Source organism: Scardinius erythrophthalmus (genome assembly GCF_964197995.2).
Source record: "Scardinius erythrophthalmus genome assembly, chromosome: 16".
NCBI lineage: Eukaryota > Metazoa > Chordata > Actinopteri > Cypriniformes > Leuciscidae > Scardinius > Scardinius erythrophthalmus.
The window spans coordinates 19,685,259-19,700,327 of record NC_138236.1 but is presented as its reverse complement, the minus strand read 5'-3'; positions in this window follow the sequence as shown (position 1 = coordinate 19,700,327).

Sequence of the window (15,069 nt, the reverse complement as noted above, 5' to 3'; positions counted from 1 at the left end):
TTGGAGTTTATTGGATTAAATTACATAAATGCTTATGATAATATCAATATTTCAATGGATAATCAGAAAATATACAAATTCAACAACAAAACTGAAATGAACTTCAAGCTGACACCCTCGAGTTTACTTCTTTTTTAGAGCTAGGTTCAATCCTGTTGTTAACCTTGTGGTTAAAGTTTATCACGATAGTCCACTTTAGACATTCTACTATCTCTAATTAATTTGCAACTACATGTCAACTAACTCTCATTAGAGTATAAGTAGACTATTACGGTTAGTACAATATGTTAACATGTACTTACAAAGTTACTCTAAAGTTACTCTAACTGCGTCTAACTATGGTTGCACAGTCAACTTGCTCTCGAATGTTGAACATTGACAGACTGGCTTTGACCATTCCAATATGGCAGACGGCTTACGTATAGTGGCCCACTGAAATGGCCGCTAATGAGGCATTTATGTATATCTGTGAAGGACAGTCTACTCTTAAAGGACAAATCAAGTGAAAAATGAACCTGGGGTTAATTAACACATGGTTACCGAGTCGATCGTTCCCTGCGATGCGTTTTCATGAAAATCGAATGTAAAGAGTTTTATCTTTAAAAACAGATTAGCTCATAACAGTAGTATATTGGGCACAGAAAGTAAAAATAAATCGCTAGTTAATACCACTAACAAGGCTCAAAATAGCCTCACACTAACACGGTAACATAATGAGGGTCCTTACATACAAACCGAAGCATTGAGAACTTTGTAAGTGTACAGACAGTTTAATAAGAAGATACTTTATAAAGACAGTACATTACGCCTTGACATGCAGGAGCCATCTTGGAAAACAGTCTCGACTAATCGAGCCACGAACGCCGTCGATAGGATAGCTGGTCGATAGGAATTACGTTTGTGAAATCTAACGTAGCACGGCGTTCGTGGCTCGATTAGTCGAGACTGTTTTCCAAGATGGATCCTGCATGTCATGTCAGCTGAAAAAAAATCGTTCTGAAAGTGATCCCAACGATATCGTTCCTCATATCTTTATCGTTATAGTTGTGGTGTGAACTCTGTTATTCTTTAATATGGAGAACGATTTTTAGAATTATATCTTTATCGTTATCTTTATAGTTATCGTCCTTGGTGTGAACGGGCCTTTAAGGCCTTTAAGTAGCGTTCAGCTACTTTACAACTTTTTTTCTGGTTCAGTAACTCACAAAGTGTTCATGGAGAAACAAACAGAACTTGAGCCCACTAAAAGAGCTGTAGAATTAAAACGTCTGTCAGATACCAGATGGGCATGTCAGTACTATAGTCTTTGGGCAATAAAGCAAACCCTCCCTATCATCTTAGCCACACTTGAGGAAGTCAGCAATCAAACAAATAGCCATAGAGCTATTGAGGCAAGATCACTAAATGGCTTGATTGATGCACAGTTTGTTTTGCAAATCTACATGCTGGAGAACATATTTGGGCTCACAAAAACTTTATCTGACCAACTACAGGCCACAGATTTAGATTTGGCATCCGCCATTGATCTGGTCTTTGCACTGGTTGACACACTCAAAGAAGAACGCAATGGTGAAACTTTGACCCATCTGTGGCAGGGTGCAAGTGACATGTGTGAGAGAGTGGGCATTGACATGCAGCACCAACAGGAAAAAAGAAAAATAATACAGCCCTCCCACCTGCAGCAGTTTCATGTCAGCAATAGCCACACAAGGAAAAAGATACTGCAAACACCAGAAGACTACAAAATCCACTGTTTTTTCCCAGTACTTGACCGCTTAATCAGTGAATTGAATAGGCGCTTCTCTGCTGACAGTTGCCACGTTATGAAAGGAGTTGCAGCTATTAATCCCAAACACAAGACCTTCCTGCACCAAGATGCCCTTCAACCCATGGCTAGGCACTATTGCATATTAGAAGACAACCTTTCAGCAGAACTACATCAACTGAAACGCCTCATTGACAGAAAAAAACAAAATGGGGTCTCTCTCAACAGCACCCATGACTTGCTGATTCTACTGAGGCCATACAAGGAGGCTTTCATTGATTTGTACAAACTTGTGTGCATCTCCATGACACTGCCTGTATCAACAGCTGCTTGTGAGAGGAGCTTTTCCTGCTTACGGCGTTTAAAAACCTACCTCAGAAACAAAAGTGGTGATGTCCGAACCAGCAATCTTGCTGTCCTGGCAATCAGCTCAAGAAGAACAAAAGAGATGTGCTGGGGATTGCCCCACTGAAACTGGTGGATTATATTATTGACCGCTGCAGAACTCTGGTCAGGGAGTCGGAGTCATCAGATAGAGTTTAGCCGTTTATTGCACAAGAGTGACCATATGCACATAATAGTGTACTTGAGGTAGTCTCTGAAACAAATATAACAGAAATAAATATTCACAGTCTAAAATTATTCAACAACTTAAAGGGTTAGTTCACCCAAAAATGAAAATTCTGTCAGTAATTACTCACCCTCATGTTGTTCCAACCGCGTAAGACCTTCGTTCATCTTCGGAACACAAATTAAGATATTTTTGATGAAATCTGAGCCATGTCTCACTCCTCCATAGGCTGCTATGTGACCGAAACTTGCTGGCCCAGAAAAGTTATTAAAAAGATCGTTAATATAGTCCAAGTAACTCCAGTGGCTCAATCTTAAGTATATCAAGTATATCTTCTCTCTGGGCCTCGTAGTGTTTTTGCGCTGCGCGTCTGTGTTGCACGTCATCACGCATCACACACATGACCGGCGTCGGCCAATAGTGAGCCTACGTGGTGACGTGTAACACAGACGCGCTGCGCAAAAACACTACGCGAATCAACTAGAGGTCCAGAGAGAAGGAAATGAATAGTGGAATAAAGTCGTTATTTTTGTTTGTTTTTACGCACAAAAAGTATTCTCGTCGCTTGATATACTTAAGATTGAGCTACTGGAGTCACTTGGACTATATTAACGATCTCTTTAATAACTTTTCTGGGCCAGCAAGTTTCGGTCACATAGCAGCCTATGGAGGAGTGAGACATGGCTCAGATTTCATCAAAAATATCTTAATTTGTGTTCCGAAGATGAACGAAGGTCTTACGCAGTTGGAACAACATGAGGGTGAGTAATTACTGACAGAATTTTCATTTTTGGGTGAACTAACCCTTTAAGAGATTGCAAACTCAAATATAAACATCTCTGTAAAGTGCACTGATGCATGAAATATAAATGGAAAATATATTAGTATGAGTCTGTAATAAACTGCATAATAAATTGACAAAACACCAAATTGTGGATTATAGAAATTGGACTGTCTCATTAATAAATGACAACCAGTGAAAGATATTATCCACAGAGAAATTCACTTCAAGCTAATAACTAGTAAACATGAACAGTACGAGCCGCGATGCTAGCGGGATAATCCGCTCGCTAAGCAGTATCAAATTACACTCAGAAAGATCGCTAAACATCAACCACACCACAAACATGGTCTAACTTAGAGCAGTTGGGATAGGCTACAGTATGACAATCTGTTTTTCTCAATATACATAGAAGGAGCACTTACTTTGTCATAAACTTTCTCTTGCACATAAACACTGCACATGAATGCGTGCACGCGATATGATCGCTCAACTGGAGTAGCTTAGTGAATAGCCAATTACGCTGAGTTCGTATGTGCTGAGAACGCTGCACTACGTTATTTGCTTACAATGCAACTTAAAATATCACACACGCAACCAACTTAATATTTAAAGGGACAGAATTCACAACAGCCGCCCCCACATTTGAGTAGCAAATGGGTAATCAAAGGAATTCTCTAAATGTCTTTGGGGTTACCTTCTAGAGCAGGCAACTGTATCAAGCGAGCAACTGGTCTAATGTAAGCTTTACCGTCAATAACAACTTCGACAGTTCGCACACATCCATCACTGCTGGGCAATGTCTTCCGAACTCTGCCTATGGGCCACTGAGCTCTTGGGAGTTGCGGATCCACAATCAGTACAACAGAGTCGACCTCCAGGTTTTCTGAAGCTTTATGCCACTTCTGCCTGGTCTGAAGCGTAGGCAAGTAGTTTCTGGTGAACTGTATCCAGAATTGGTCCGCCATGTTTTGACAGTGACGCCACCTCCGCCGCCCCATGTCTCCTTGAGCATACGCCACCTGAGGGAGGGATGCATCCCGCCGCCCCATAAGGAGAAGATTAGGAGTAATTGGATCGATGTCGGCGACATCTGTTGAGGCGTATCCCAGAGGTTTTGAGTTGAGAATCCCCTCCACTTCCACTAGGATTGTGGACAGAACATCCTCTGTGACTGCTTGGTTACCAACGGCTACCTGGAGAGCATTTTTTATAGAGCGGACCTCGCGCTCCCATATTCCGCCAAAATGTGGAGCGCTGGGCGGGTTAAGCTTGAACTCAATTTGGTGGTCTGCAAGACGGATTTGGAGTTCTGACTCCATGCTAAAGAAGGCTTCCCGTAGCTCTCTTTCCGCCCCGTGGAAGTTGGTGCCACAATCTGAACGGATATCACGGGGTTGACCTCTTCTGGCTATAAGCCGGCGGAGTGCAAGAAGGAAGGCATCGACATCCATTGAATTAAGAAGCTCGATGTGAACTGCCCTTGTTGTGAGACATTTGAAGATCAGGCCCCAGCGTTTCTCATTCCGCCTTCCTATTTTGACCAGGTATGGGCCAAAGCAGTCAACACCCGTTGAATAAAAGGGTGGACAGAGCAGACGGAGGCGTTCTGGTGGCAAATCTGCCATTTGAGGTACCTTTGGCTGCGCTCTCCAGCGCTGACAGGACTGACAATGGAGTTGATGGTGCTTGATAGCCTGACGTCCTCTGAGAATCCAGTACTGTCTCCGTATCTCAGCGTAGACTCTCTCAGCTCCCGGATGTAACAGACGCTCATCAAATTCTTGAATAAGGAGCTTTGTTACTGCGTGTCTTGGGTCCAGTACAATGGGATGGATTTGTTCTGGGTCTGAGTTTGCAAGCCTTCTTAGACGCCCCCCAACTCGTATCATGTTGGTCAGGGGGTCCCACTCTGGAGCGAGGTTAACTAATCGACTGTGCACAGGAATCAATTTCTGTGCTCTAAGGGCAGCTACCTCTTCCGGGAAGCTCTGAGCTTGACATTCCCTCAACAGGACAGCTTCCGCCTCTCTGTTAGTCATTATTACACTGTTCGATGCGGCCGCCCCTTGACTGGCTCGTAGAGTTGCCCCCACTAACTCTCTCCTGGTCTTGAATTGCGTAACATCGGGGAGGTTGGACTCTGTTTCAACTGCCATTACGGAGTAGCAGGTTAGGCCTTTCAATTCGGAGACTACTTCTGACTGTGCAACTTCAGGTCTTTTAGGCCAGTGCTCTGGGCTCTATTTCAAGAATGGAGGCCCTTGACTCCATCGACTGGGCTTGGCCAAACTTTGGAGGGTTTTGCCTCTCGTAATGTCATCAGCTGTGTTATCCTGCGTATTAACATACCTCCATGAGCTGTGGTCTGTTAATTCTTGGATCTCGGTGACTCGTGTCCCAACAAACACCTTGTACCGGCAGGAGTCTGACTGAATCCACTCTAGCACAGTCATGGAGTCCGTCCACAGAATTGTCTCACTAATGGAGAGTGTCAGCTCATCCCTCACCAGTTTGGCCAGCTGAGCTCCAGCCAAGGCAGCGCAAAGCTCCAGGCGAGGTATAGACTGCTGCCTCTTAGGAGCAACCCGTGATCTGGCCATTATGAAGGAAACATGAATGTCACCACTGGTTTGAACGGCCAAATATGCCACTGCCCCGTATGCTCTTTCAGAGGCGTCGCAGAACACATGAAGGGAACTGTGCTGTTCTGCTGCAGTTGTAGAGGCTGGTGTGTAACAGCGAGGAATGGAAACTGCACTGAGTTTTTTAAGCTCGCTTTCCCAGTCGGTCCAGGCGGCTTGAAGGTTTGGTGGTTGATCTGGGTCATCCCAGTCTCTCTTTTTAGACCACAACTGTTACAGGATGCTGTCTGAATCTCAGGAGTACTCCTAACAGCGATGGTCCAAGTGTGGGACCTGGGAGGAGCTGATCATTCAAGGACAGACCGTGGTATCTGAAAGAACAGTCGAACACCAGTCGGTGCTTATTGTTATGACTCACGAGATGATGGGGCAGGTACCATGCCTCTGTTTGTGTCGCTTCCGTTTGGTTGAGCTTGACTACGTAACCTGCCTCGATGAGTTTGGCAATCTCTCCTGAATAGATTGAGGCCTTGTCAGGGTCCTTCTGGAGTCTCCTTTCAGTGTTCCTCATATTTGCAAGGACGGATTGCATGGAGCCCTTAAGTTCTGGAGCACCTGGGTTCCACAGAAGAGGGGTGGCATAACGCTGTACTCCCTTGACATTGACTCGCTGAGTTTGAGACTCAAGCAACTGCATGGCCTCTTTGTCTTGCCTAGACCGGACAACCAGTTTCTCGTTGCGAAAGGGCAGCACATCCAGTTGCCATAACCGCTCCACATTTCTGTAGAGAAGATCATCTGGGTGGTCAGTGGAGATGAAGAAACACTGCTGCACTGGTTCTCGGCCGGTAGTACTCATTTCCGCCCCTTGGAGTGCCCAGCTGAGAGCTGTACAAACTGCCACGGGTCCCCCTTTGGTGCCTTGACGAATAGGCTCTTTAGCAGTAATAAGGTGAACTTGGTCTCAACATATGAGCACCAGCGGACATACCTTGTGAAAATGGCTGTAGTGGAACTCCTCTTAGATGTGCATACCGTCTCTGAAGAGTCTGAACTGGGTATGTCTGTTCCACCAGATCAATGCCAGAAGCTGTAAATGCTCCAAACACTTGATAGCGTTTCTCTGGTTTACCTCTTGGAGAGATATCGAAGGTGACTTTTGAGCCATTGAGGTGAGTAGTGTCTGGTTGGACTGTACGAAGTGCTAGAGTCTCAGGTTCACCTTTAAGCTGGAGCTGCTGGACAGCAGTAGGTAGGATCATAGTGCGCTGTGCTCCGTCATCTAATATTGCATAAGTCTCTATTGTCTTTGATTTGTGGTGCAGCAGCACAGGCACCACTTTCAAAAGGACTCTGCCAGATGCAATGGATGGCAAGAGGTAGATGCGGCTCTCCGAGGTAGCTGATGATGTATCAGTTGCACGACTTTGAGCAACGCCATGAAGCACTTGAAGGTGAATACCACCACAGTCACTGCAGGGTTTCCTCAGATTACAGGTCTCATACGCATGGGAACGGGCACATTTCCAGCAGCGCTTCCCCTCTGAAATCCACTTACAAAGATCAGACAGACTGTTCTTTAATACTACTGCATCGAGTGATGTAGTGGTCTTTACTGCCACAGAAAAGGCAGTTGACTTTGAGGGGGGTCTTCTTCCAAGACACCTTAGGACTGGGGGATGCTTTATCCTCAGTGGGTGCTGCACCATGATACAAGGCTGTACTTTGGCTTTTTTGTTTAGCAGCACTCTTCTCCTTTGAACCACTGTGATCTCTTTCATACTGGTAGCGTTGCACTAACCTACTAGACAATCTCTGTTGCTGAGCTTTGATGTCGAGCCACCCTGTGAAGTCTTGTAGGTTGTACGGATTAATACTGGGGGAGTTAAGCTTCCCTTGTAGCTGGAGAAACTCTATGAAACCATCTCGCAAGTACTTCGGCAGCTTACTAAGCAAACGATCAACATGCGAGCAGCAGTTCAACTCCATCCCTCTGGGTCCCTCCAAAGATAACAGCATGCTCACTAAGAGGTGGACACGGAGAGCAAAACTCTGAAAACTGCGTGCATCGTTTGGTTTTACCTCTGGTGCTGTGAGGATTGCTGCTATTTCGCTCTGCGCCAGCTGATGGGGTTGGCCATATTGTAACTGAAGAGCTTGCATAGCTGCAGAGTACGGGTAGGGATGATGGCGGCAGGACTGGCCAATCATTTGTGCCTCAGGCAATTTAAGGTGTTCCAGCAAGATGTGATACTTGTATTTTTCATCTAGCTCTGCATGAGGTTCCAGAAGATTGTCCAAAGCTAACTTCAGGTTAGCGAATTCCCTTTCGTTGTCATTCACAAAATCAGGAATCTTTGGCTGGGGGACAGCATGCAAAGGGCGGTGAGGCACCAAGTATTCTGGTCGCTTCAGTGGCTGGCTCAATGGCTTTAGAGAAGTGTCTGCGAGAGCAGGAATGTTCATGGCAGGAACTGAAGCACTGTGCAGGGTTTGAGGCACTGATGCTACTGGAGGTATTGTAGTATAGTGAGGAACTGAAAAACTGGGTGCAGGTGGAGCCGCGACAGGTTGTCGAGAAGAAGGTGCCACTGTTGTATAGATGTAAGGCACACTGGGATGTTGGTAGGTTGGTGTGGGAGCTACTATCTGTGGCTGCATCCGAGGCTGAAAGGCAGTTTCAGCATCACCATAAGGGCAAAACTGTGAATTAAGCAGTAGTGGCACAGTATCTGCTCTTGTGTCATACTGGTTTTGGTGCACGGCGGCAGGTAACGTACCAGACGAAATTGGTGAGTACAAAGGGAGTGAAGTGGCTGGCTGTATTGGTACGAAACCAGAGTTAAAGTGCTCTGCCTCTGCAGTAGGTGTTCTTACATTTACTTGTGTGGCACTCACATGTCCTTGTCCTTTGGTATGTAACTCAATGTCAGGTGACTGTGATGAATAGGAAGAATGACTTGATGAAGGGGTCGGATGAGGTGAGTTTTCTGGAGGTGATCTCGTCGGTGGTGTGGCAGGCTTTACACTTTGCACCTCTTCATCCCCTTCTTCCCTCAGGAATGATGTGATATGTTTCATCAGATCCTGACGCCGACGCTGTCGTTTTTCATACTGCTTGAGTTTGCTCTGAAGCGCAGCCATATCAGCAGCTTCATCTCTTTCCTTCTCGGAGATAGACTTCATTAATTCCCTCAATGAACTCATGCTTAATAAGTCTGTGGAGCTTGTGGCTGGATGCTCACCCTGGCTGGAGGCTGGTCGTGATTCATTAATTATGCCCACTGCGGCTGCTGCTCCTCTCTGCTCCGCTGGCACCTCTGCTGTAGGTGGGGAGGAAAGAGCAGGTCGGTGATGGCTGTAATCAAGGAGATACTCCTCCAGATGCTTAGGTGTGCGACGATGCCGTGAGGGTCTGCCTGATGTCTCAGCATGAGGGAGAGAGGTTGATCGCTCTTCCAATGACATCACTGCAGTAGTCAATAGATCCGGCTCGAAGGACCATATGTTGGGGATTGCCCCACTGAAACTGGTGGATTATATTATTGACCGCTGCAGAACTCTGGTCAGGGAGTCGGAGTCATCAGATAGAGTTTAGCCGTTTATTGCACAAGAGTGACCGTATACACATAATAGTGTACTTGAGGTAGTCTCTGAAACAAATAATAGATGGATGTAGATGTTGTTATTGATCGCTTTGCAGCCAATCATAACAACAGGCGAATTGTTCTCTTTTAAGTGGTGAGTACACTCCTTACATTAAATTTTAACAGGTTTAAATTGTACTGTATTTAATGTGCTATAAACACAATTGTTGCAGGCAATCACACCTGTGGAGAATGGAGAGATGCCAGGAGGAGACTGGAGAGTAAGAGGAGCAGAGAAGAAGACAGGAGGAGACTGGAGAGTAAGAGGAGCAGAGAAGAAGACAGGAGGAGACATCGTTATTATTATTATATTAGTACTTATGATATTATATAATTATACTTTTCATTACTATTTTATTTGCTGTATACTGTTTGTTTATTTTATTGACTAAACTATTTACTATTAGCCTACCTCTCACTTTATCTTATATTTACTATTTGCATTGCACTGTAGTTGTACCATATCATATGTATTACCATAAAGGATCCCACAATAAGAAAACTTTATTTAATTTAATGTGAAAATTAAATTATATCTCAGTATGGGGGTGTTCACAATTCTTATTCAAGAATGAAAAGTTAAATACATGACAAGCCTGAGCTTTGGCCATTCCTTATTAAAAAAAAAAAAAAAAAATTCAACCACTGAAAATTTTTTTTTTTTTTGAAAAGCCAGTTTTTAAAAAACTTACATCGAAAAGCATACTCCTCTCCCACTCCACTACCGCTCGCTTCTTCCGCCATTACGCTCTGCCGAAAAGAATTATGGGATAGGTAGGACGGGAAAGGATCCACCACACCCATCCTTCCAATTCGGGGAAAAGGAGGACGTATTTGTGGGCCGCATTTGAAGGATCCTACGAATTTGGACAGCCTTCGTCGCGGCGCTGTGACGTAACATCCTTCAAATGAGTACTCCGAAGGATGTAGACCCTGAATTTGGACACAGCCTAAGAGGAGCAGAGAAGAAGACAGGAGGAGACTGGAGAGTAAGAGGAGCAAAGAAGAAGACAGGAGGAGACTGGAGAGTAAGAGGAGCAGAGAAGAAGACAGGAGGAGACTGGAGAGTAAGAGGAGCAGAGAAGAAGACAGGAGGAGACTGGAGAGTAAGAGCTGTCAATATATTGGTGAGTGAAGTGAACCTCTTGCTATTGTATTGCTGTATTTAGCATAAATACTAACATATTCATGTGTACTATAAACTCATATGTTGCAGTAAATCACACCTGTGGAGACTGAAGAGAGCAGAGAAGAAGACAGGAGGAGACTGGAGAGTAGTAGGAGTAGGGCAATCAAAAGGTGGTGAGAGTATGAGAATAGATACTATTTTGTAAATATGTTTTCTGTCATGGGTGTGGCTATGGCAATTAAAGTTCAAGCATATTGTTTGCAAACTGCAATTGATTAATTAAAAACAAAGTACTTGATAGTCTGTGTTGTTTTTGTTGTTTAGTAGCAGTAATATGCAGTTATTAGCCGTGTCCACTGTATTTTTTGTTGGTTTTCATGAGACACCCCTTGAAATGAACAGGACCCCCCATTGCCCCCCCCCAATCAAAATTTTCTGGAGCCGCCACTGAATACATTATATTTTGAAAAAGAAGTAGATTATCTTAATATTAAAACCTCAAATTTTCTCTGGACTCGATGATAACTACATGTCTGACCGTTGGAACGAACAAAAAAAAAAAACTAGAAATTCGCATTCATGACGATTTATGGTGATTTTATTTCCGTTAGACCTTTGCCTACATTGACGCTGATGCATTAAAGAGTAGGGGCTCCCCTGTTCCAAGATGGCGGCTCTATTGACGCATTCGTTCCAATGAACTGCCGTATACAAGGCGACATCTAGTGTTTATATCTATGTAGTGAGCCTATGTGTGACGTACAACACAGACGCGCTACGCAGTTACACTACGTGAAATAGCTCGTACCAGAGAGAAGGAATGAATAGTGGAATAAAGTCGTTATTTTTGTTTACTTTTTGCGCACAAAAAGTATTCTCGTCGCTTGATAAACTTAAGATCGAGCCACTGATGTCACATGGACTACTTTGATGATGTCTGTATTGCCTTTCTGGACATGGACAGTATGCCGTCCATTGACTTTCAATGGAGGAACAGAAAGCTCTCGGACTAAATCTAAAATATCTTAAACTGTGTTCCGAAGATGAACGGAGGTCTTACGGGCTTGTAACGACATGAGGGTGAGTCATTAATGACATAATTTTCATTTTTGGGTGAACTAACCCTTTAAGCCTTGTCTGTGAAACCGGGGGTTAGTATTTTAAAAAGCAATGTACAAACTAAATTTAAAATATAATTCAGCAGTAGTGCACATTATACTGTACTATCTATACTATACTATACTACTGTCCCGAAACGGAGGAGGAGAAGGAAGACTCCCTCCGTGACTGTCCCCGTGGACCTTGTTCCGGTGGTCCCAGTTCCGGTGGTCCCGAGTCTGGTGGTCTCGAGTCTGGTGGTCCGGAGACGGAGGAGGAGAAGGAAGACTCCCTCCGTGACTGTCCCCGTGGACCTTGTTCCGGTGGTCCCGAGTCTGGTGGTCTCGAGTCCGGTGGTCTGGTGGCGGAGGAGGAGGAGGAGAAACCCTTACACAACAACTTGTCCGGTGGCTCCTAACCCAGAGACCATCCCGGAGGTGACTGCCATCCCTAATGCGCCGCCCAGGCGTCCTGCTCTGCTGGCCCCGCCCGAGCCGCTCGCCCTGCTGGCCCCACCCAAGCTGCTCGCCCTGCCGGCGCCACCACAGCGACCTGGCACCTCTGCCGATCCAGAGACTGTTCAGGTCACATCTGCCGATCCAGAGACTGTTCAGGTCACGTCTGCCGAGCCAGTGTTTCCAGACAAGATAGCCGCCGCCGAGTTTGTGTCCCTTGACAAGATGGCCGCCGTCGAGCCGGTGTCTGTTCCTGAGCCGGTGTCTGATCCTGAGCCAGTGTCTGTTACTGTTCCTAAGCAGGAGTCCGTATCTGTTCCTGAGCCAGTGTCTGTTCCTGAGCCGGTGCCTGTTCCTGTTCCTGAGCCGGTGCCTGTTCCTGTTCCTGAGCCGGTACCTGTTCCTGTTCCTGAGCCATGCCTCCTGAAGGGTCGTTTCCGCCCTGGCCGCCCGAGGGAAAGTCTCCGCCCTGGCCGCCCGAGGGAAAGTCTCCGCCCTGGCCGCCCGAGGGACTGTCGTCTCTGCTCTGGCCGCCCGATGGACTGACATTTCTGCTCTGGTCTGTCCCGCCCTGGTCTGTCCCTCCCGTCCCGCCCTGGTCTGTCCCTCCAGTCCCGCCCTGGTCTTATGGAGTGTCTGGTATCAATCAAACTCCTGAGCTGTGAATCAATCAAACTTATTATAAATAATGTTATGTCATTTTTTTTTTTTTACTCTTACACAATGTTTGCTGCTTCAATCCAGATGAGTATTGAAAAGTATTTTCCGCGACTGAAAAAGGATGTGTTGAGGATGAATAGCTCCCACACCTCACACCCCCCACTCTGTCGCGATTCTGCCTTCTCACACCGCGACACAGGTTCGTGGATCTGAGTGTCGCTATTTCGGTTTCATATCGCATATCGTTACAGCCCTAACCACTGACTGACACCCTATTTGCCTGAGATCATACCTTCCTGCATGTATCTGTCTTGCGTAATAGTAATGACTAATTACTAGTTAAGGGTAATTAAGAGTAGTACTAATTACTGTCTTAGTAAAGAATGTTTAAAAAACAAAGAAAACCTATTGGGTAAAAGCATCCACCATGTTATGTTAACCTGATGATGTTCTTTTGTTTAAAGGCCTACAGTTGGACGCAGCTATTCTGCTCTTGCCTGCACTGTTTAAGGAGGACTCGGGGTTGCTGTTTGAAGTTGAGGTGAGCCATGAACAGTTAACGACAGTGTGTGAAGCACAATCTAATCAAAGCACTACACTTATTGCTCATTTTGTTGTGCAAATGATTTCAATGCAGACATTAGTTTTTTGTTTGCTGGTCTACAGAAACTATGCCATCAAAGTGAAGAGAAAATTACATTCATTTTCAGTTAATGGCCAAAAGTATTTGAGCAGTTGTATGACAGGAGTTAAAATTAATTATAAAACGGATAGTTCCGGTCCTTGATTCTGATTTGTTGGGCCGCGTTCGAAGTCGTTGCAAATTACTCAACAAACATAACACCTGTGACCGCATTACATTAGTGTTACTGCGCAAAAAATTCACTGTAAAACACGGCTTCAAGGGGCTTATTGCTTTAAATATTTTTAAGGTTTGCCTTTCAAATAAATATGAGAAGATGGTGCTATTATCCCCTCTCCCCCAGGGGCATGCCTGACACCCCAACACCTAAAATGGTGCTTAAAGGCTGCAGGGAGGGTCATCCCATGCAGTATGACCACACTGCGATCATGTTGGATGGCCAGTCAATTACAGAAGAGAGTGAGGACATCTCGATGGCACTGGGCCTCGTCCTTTGTGTGTATTTTCTGTTTGGGATCCAATATCCTAAAGGACTGAAAAAGACAATGACCTTTTTGGAGTGTGTTGTTTTAAAAATGAAGGATACAGGCGGACTTCCTGTCACGATTAAAAGGGTGTACAACTCAATCTGTGCATAGACAGGAGTTTCTCTTTCTGGGCCTCTTCCAGTTCCAATTTCTATTTTTTTAGGGTATACAACTTAATCTGTGCATAGACAGGAGTTTTCTCTCTCTCTTTTTCTCTTTCTCTCTTTCTTGGCCTCTTCCAGTTCCAATTTCTATTTTTTAGGGTATACAACTCAGTTAGCAAGTGTTGTTAATGTTTTTATTTGCAACTGAAAGAAATGAATTAAACTGTTTTGAAAGTGTAATGTGTAATGTATTTTGTTTCTCAGTAAGCTTTTAGTACAGGATTTTGAATCTTTTAAGCCACGATTTGGTAAGAAATTAATTATCCATCTTGTAAGTAATTGTCATTTAGAAGCATATTGGCTCATCAATTGTAGTATCTGGCATGATAATGGGCCCTACTACCTCAAATGTAAAAAAAACAAAAACATAAATGGTTCTATATAGCACCATTTGACAAATGTGCTATAAAGCTTCTTAAGTGCCATATAGTACCAAAAGAGGTTCCCCTATTATTACGAGCCAAAGAACCACTGTTGGGTACTGTTGAGCACCATTTTTGTTGAAGCAATTATAAACAACCAAGGTGCTATATGGCACCTCTTATGGTTCTACATAGCACCATTTGACAAAGGTGCTGTATAGCACCTTTAAAGATAGGTGCTATATGGCACTTAAAGTGGTTCCCCTATGATTACAAGCCAATGAACCACTTTTAGTGCTATTTAGCACCATTTTTGTTTAGAGTGTACTGGTTGTATGCCATTTTCACATTTAAGACAGTATCCCTGGGGTAAACTGACATGTGTCACATGAACATTCTGTGTTTGTTTTCACTCAGTCTGCTCAGTTACCTGTTTACTGTTCCTTTGTTCCTGCCAGCCATTGGTTACCGTGGACATTCTTCAACACCTGTATTTGGTTCATCATCACTGTGTATTTAAGTTAATCTTTAATTATGGTTATATCTTTGATTAATAAACACTGTTTCTATTTTAAGTACTTTGTCTGTCTTCTTCATCCTGGGACAAACCGTTACAACATGTGGTTAATGTTATGCGGAATGAAAAGGATTTTTATTGCATGGCTTATCACTAATCCATAAG